This window comes from Capsicum annuum, chromosome 12, assembly GCF_002878395.1.
Source record: "Capsicum annuum cultivar UCD-10X-F1 chromosome 12, UCD10Xv1.1, whole genome shotgun sequence".
In the NCBI taxonomy this organism is placed as follows: Eukaryota; Viridiplantae; Streptophyta; class Magnoliopsida; order Solanales; family Solanaceae; genus Capsicum; species Capsicum annuum.
Window position 1 is genome coordinate 84,895,674 of NC_061122.1, and position 6,263 is coordinate 84,901,936.

The window sequence follows — 6,263 nt, forward strand, 5'->3', positions numbered from 1 at the left end:
CTTTAGAGCAAACACTACACCAATTAACTCTATATCATAGGTTGGGTAGTTCATCTCATGGTCTTTAAGCTTCCTGGAGGTATAAGCTATCACCTTCCCATTTTATATCAAAGCACAACCAATCCATCAACTCATGGAAACTCTCCTTACATCTGACCAATTAAAATTCTTTTTATTTTGTATCAATCTAGTCAATGGTGCAGCTATAGAAGAAAACCCTTCAATAAACCTCATATAATAACCAGCTAGACGTAAAAAGATCTGAATATTTGATGGGGTAATGGTCCTAGGCCAATTCTTTATAGTATTTGTCTTAAAAGGGTCTATATGAATACCATCCCTTGAAATCACATGACCCAAAAATGTTACAGACTCCAACCAAAATTCACACTTACTAAACTTTGCATAAAGCTGATGATCCTTAAGGGTCTGCAGCACTATCCTTAAATGGTATGTATGCTTCTCATCACTCTAAGAATATAAAAGTATATAATCTATGAAATATTGATGAACATGTCGAAGTAATATTTGAAAACCTTGTTCATAAAATCCATAAAAGCTTCAGGCGCATTTGTTATTCTGAATGACATAACCACAAACTCAAAATGACCGTAGTGGGTTCTAAAAGCCATCTTTGGAATGTTACACTCCCTATACTTTAACTGGTGATACCCTAATGTGAGACTAATCTTTGTAAATAAGTGAGTACCCTGAAGCTAATCAAATAAATCAACAATCCTAGAAATGTGTTACTTATTCTTAATGGTGACCTTGTTTATCTGTAGGTAGTCTATACACATTCTGAGAGTGCCCTCTTTCTTGCACATAAATAGAATTGGAGCACCCTACGAGGAAATACTAGGTTTGATAAACCCCTTATCTAAGAGGTCTTTAAGCTGCTCTTTTAATTTCTTAAGCTTGAACATAGACATACGATAGAGAGGAATGGATATAGGCTTGGTATTGGGAATAAAATCAATAGCAAACTCTATTTCTTCATCGGGAGGTATCTCAGGTAGATCCTCTAGGAACACCTCTAAAAATTCATCGACTACATGGACTGAATAAATGGTTGGGGCTTCAGACATAGTTTCTTTAATTTGATATAGGTGGTGGATACACCATTTTGATATTAACCTTTTGTCTTTAAGATAAGAGATGAAATGACCATTGGGAGATACTGAACTACCCTTCCACTCAAGTACTGACTCATTAGGAAACTAAAACTTTACTACTCAAGTGCGATAGTCGATTGATGCATAGCATGAATAGAGACGATCTATGACTAAAATAACATTGAAATCTATCATCTCTAGATTTATTGAATCTGCAACTATGACCCTATGAAGGACTGCAATAGGGCAATTTCTGTATACACGTCTAGCAATAACTAACTCACCCACTGGAGTAGAAACTGAGAAGGGTTCAGAAACAAATGGTGTCACAAAAAAAAGGTTTGACCCTGTGATAACGCTCAATCTACAGCTCTCGTGGGAGTGTAAAGCGGTCGTTAGCAAATATAGAACCCAACCTGGGTTGGGTATCGATCCCACAGAGAATAGCTTGGCCAACAAGCAAGAGAAATTACTAGACTTTTAGTGCAAGTCTCGTAGGAAAGGGGGGATTGTAGTATGTAACCAAAACAAGAATGTAAGAACTGAAAATAGCAAAATAAAGAGAGATTGTCACGTGTGTTGTAAACAATGAGAATTGAGGCGTTGGGGTTATGTCCACCTTCTGAGGTATACGTCTCTATTGGCTATGAGTGTGTAGAGTCTTGACATGTAATTGCTTATAGAGAATTGTAGTCGATGGTAAATCCAAGCGTCTCTCGACCTAAACAAGGACTATTTCACTTTAACTCTCTCGAGCTTAAAGCGTGACTAACGGTACGAATTCTCCAAGAAGTTAGTCCAGGTACGGCACTAGCTTTTTAATAGGAAAGGGTGTCCTACTACCTTGACATTATCTCTTTTCCAGACAAATAACTTTTCTCTCGAACAAGTCAGATGTTAGACTGGCGTTGGTCTATGCGTCTTCTTTTCTAGACAAATAACCTTTCTCTCGAACAGGTTAGATGTTAGAATGGCGTGTTCTTGTGTTTGAACCGCAAAGAATGTAGATTTAAGATGAAGAGAATAATGATATAAGCAATATACTTGTCTTGAACTCACAAACTCATAGCTATAGATAGTAACTCATTCGGCTTCCATAACCCCAACTAAGAGATTTAGTTACCCATGAATGCGAAGGATATCACGTTTTGCATGGTGGATGGCGTGAATAGTAGGTGTTTGGCGTGTGGTTTTAGTGATTCCGTAGCAAGTAACGATTCTCTTGTTGTGGAATTTAAGAGTAGAAGAATGAAGACTTGAGAATGGGTTGTAGGAAGATGTCTTAATTGTAAGGAGATGAATGAATTGTCAGAATGTCTCCCCCCCTCCTTTTTAAAATCTCTAACATGATAGGGTATTTATAATACTCCTATCCTACTCCTACTCAACTAATAAAATAAATAACCAAATCCTAATATACTAATGAAATCCTTGACCCAATTGTACTAGGGTAAGGTTACAAAATTATAATCCAAATAGAATGATGAAACACATAACCTAATTGCACTAGGTTAATGTATTATGGCAAAAATCCAGCTTTGTGTCTGTAAGTCCCAAAGTCTTCAGAAATGCTGTTTTAGCCCGGGACAGATTTTCCATGCAGCAGATTTAGTCCTTTATGCGTCCAGCTCCTTTCCATCTCGTTTGTGAGCTTTCTTTTGCGTCAAGTAAGCCATAAATTGCTGTATTTTGCATCATTTATACCTGAAACTTTCCTAATCACATTTGTTAGCTCATTTACAGGAAAAAGGACTAAAAGTGTACGAAATAGATAATTAGTTCTCGAAACTAGGCTAAAATATGGGCAAAATATATTGATATAGGCGCGTAATTTCGCCTATCATCACCCTGGTTCTAGTAACACATAAACATCAAGGTAAAAGGGATGGATCATACCAAAGACAATATCTAGGGAGCTCTCTAGCTCCTAATAGGATGGTATAGCAAAAATTAATTCTGACGCTGACCGCCATTGGTACTGGATAATGTACCCTACTATAGAGTGATGTGGCCTAACTGCATTGCTAAATTTGTGGAATAATCCTGAGAATGAGCATCCTTACTTCCCTGGTTAGCATAATGACATTCGTTGAGCCTCAAGCACTCTCCTGAATAATTCTTACCATACTTGGTGCATCTTAGATTAGTCCTTCCCCTAAAACTACTTCCCTGAGACCTAGCAGCCAATGATTTACCCCATTATTCTAGATTAGTCTTGGGGTGCAAGCGCACTAGCGGAGGGTAGTACAGGTGCTAATGAGCGATTATAAAACTAAGAGCGACTTCTCCCTCCTAATTTTTGCTAACTGTACTCAAATTATCCAGTCCTAGTTATGTTGTTCCTCCTCTCTTATTCCTTTAACTTTTCTATCTCAATCTACTGAGCATACATCATCAAATGAGTAATTTCCATATCCCTAATTAACATAGCCACCCTACAATCCTTAACTACCAAATCAGACACACCAGTGATAAACTTGCTCATTCGAGCTTTGGAATCTGGCAGCGCTGATGTTGCAAACTTAGCTAGTTGAGTGAACATGAGGAAATACTCCTTAAGTAACATAGAGCCCTACCTAAGATTCATAAAATCCTCTACCTTTGCCTTCCTCATCTCACGAGGAAATAACCTATCTAAAAATATAGTTTGAAACACATCCCAACTCATAGGAGCTGCATCCTCTCCGCTACCATCCTTTCACATAGTCATCCAATCAAGAGCAACATCCTTCAATTTATAAGAATCCAATTCTATACTTTCCTTATCAGTAACATGGATAATTTTAGTAATTTTTTTCACTTCATCAATCAAGAATTGAGGATCCTCATTCATCTTTGACAAAAAGAATTTAGGTGGGTTCATCCACATAAAGTAGCAAATTCTGGCTACAACCAAGTTACCACTTTGTTGAAGTGGGACTACTATTAGCTAGTTTCCCGAAAATTTGTATTCACGGCCTAAGCCAATACTTGGAAGGCGGCCCAAAATTAAGTATGAAGAATGTTTTCAATTAGAGGGTCTGTAGGTGGTGGTGGGGTTGGTTGATCCCTATTTCTACATGCATAAACTCTGTGAGGAGGCATTCCCTGTCATGTGAAAGAACTAATTAAAGAAGATAGATTAAACCCCAAAGTAAGATAAATATCATGAAAGAAGGGATGCTTCTTAATACTCTCGTAGCTGCTCTCTCATAAGTATGGTGTACTTTATACCTATGATTAAGACACTACGTAACGCAGCTTTGTAGACTCCTTGGGATTCTTTAAGACCTTTGACTTTGATACCAAGTTTGTAACACCCCTAGGGTACCCCCTTAGATGTTGATAATGCTCAACTTACACCATCACTTTGATACAAAGGGTAGCTGTCAATACATACCAAATATGAGTTGGAGTCGAATCCTTGACGAGTATAAGATAGCTTTTAACACCTATGTGTGTTGAGAGTCAACTATGTGTTAACTTGTAATGCAAAACTAAAAAAAATAGGAACTAAATTTGTGGGGTTTGAATATTGAAAGTTGTTGAACACAATCACCAAATTACCCTAATATAAGGTCCAACAATTGTTAAATTTTTCAAATTAAGAGAGATCTTGGGGTTATGTTCTCCTAAGTAGCATTCATGCATGGGTAATAAAGAGTTGGTCCAAGTTTGGATAAATGTTTTGGGTAGGCAAGATTTAGTGTCTTAGTGTTAATCTTTCAATAAAACACTAAATTTCACTCATGGATTCTTTCAAACACCTCATTAGCGTGTCAAGATTATCAATACATAACCATAACTTAGCATCTTTATTTCTAAGATGATGCTTATTTCTAAGATAGTGCTAATAAACAATTTACTTAAAGGTGTTGTTTGCAATCACTCTTCACCCACATTCCTCTTTCAAGGATGATACGGGATCCAAGGCAATTGGATTCTTAATTCAACTATAGAGTAAGAGAAAAACACACAAAATTAACCAATTATTTGGACTACCAATCAACACCCACACATAATTCACTACCTAATCAAACATAACCCCAACATATAAGATTAGTTACTTATGAAATTAAAGAGAGGAATTATACCTAAATTTTCTTCCACTGGATCCATAATAATCCAAATAAGAGTAAACCCAAACTTCAATCTTAATTTACAGCAAAAATCACTTGGAATCCTCTTAACAAATTGCTTTTAACTCAAAAATAAAGTGTTTTCTTCTTCTCCAATACTAAAAATAGGATAAAAGATAGATTCCCAAATGTTTAAGAGTTTTACCATTTTGTGATTTAGGATCCAACTCAGTGAAATTCCATTTTTGCCTTAGTAAATTTTCCACTCTACCGTAATTGCCATCTCTTGATAGCGTTTGTGGCTTCCACAATGATGGTGGTCATACTGAGATTTGCATCTCTTGATCATATTCGTGACTCCTACAATTGTGGTGGTCATATTGTGATAACCAAAGTTGGACTTTATTTTCGACCGCGATCGCGACCCTCGAAGTGCAATTGTGGCACTTGAGGGTCATCTAATCTTCAACTTTTTCTTCTCTCACCAACTTTCCTTCTCTTCCATCTTGATCTCATGTATAAAATTAAATCATTGTAGTGTGTAAGAATTTGGATATAAATGAGTGACAAATTTTCCACTCATCAACTTCCTCAACTTAAAACTTTATTTTTCCTCAAGCAACATTACTACATACTCAATGACACTACTTGCACTTATAAGCCTACTATTACAACCAAATGATCAAATGATCACAATGATTTCAAACTTGATTAGCAGTAACAATCAGACAACAAGCATGGCAAGAACTACCCGTTCACCACCCCTTAAAATCAATCACATTTTTCAAGGATGCAAGAGACTTGTAAGATCAATCTAGTAACAACTAACTCTCAATAGGTTACTCTCTATTAATAGTGACTTAACTTTACCCCTTCACCTCCATTTTAGAACATGAAAACCTTACCAGCCTCAATTAGTTTACATGCCTCCTAACGATAAAAAGTCCTAACACATCAAATTTCAATCATGCAATAATGGACAAATGTGAAAACACTCACACTCACAAAGAATCTCTTAATGCAAAAAGTATCATACCATATGCTTGCGCTTATTTTCAATCACTAATAACTCAAAGATGCTTGGTTAGAG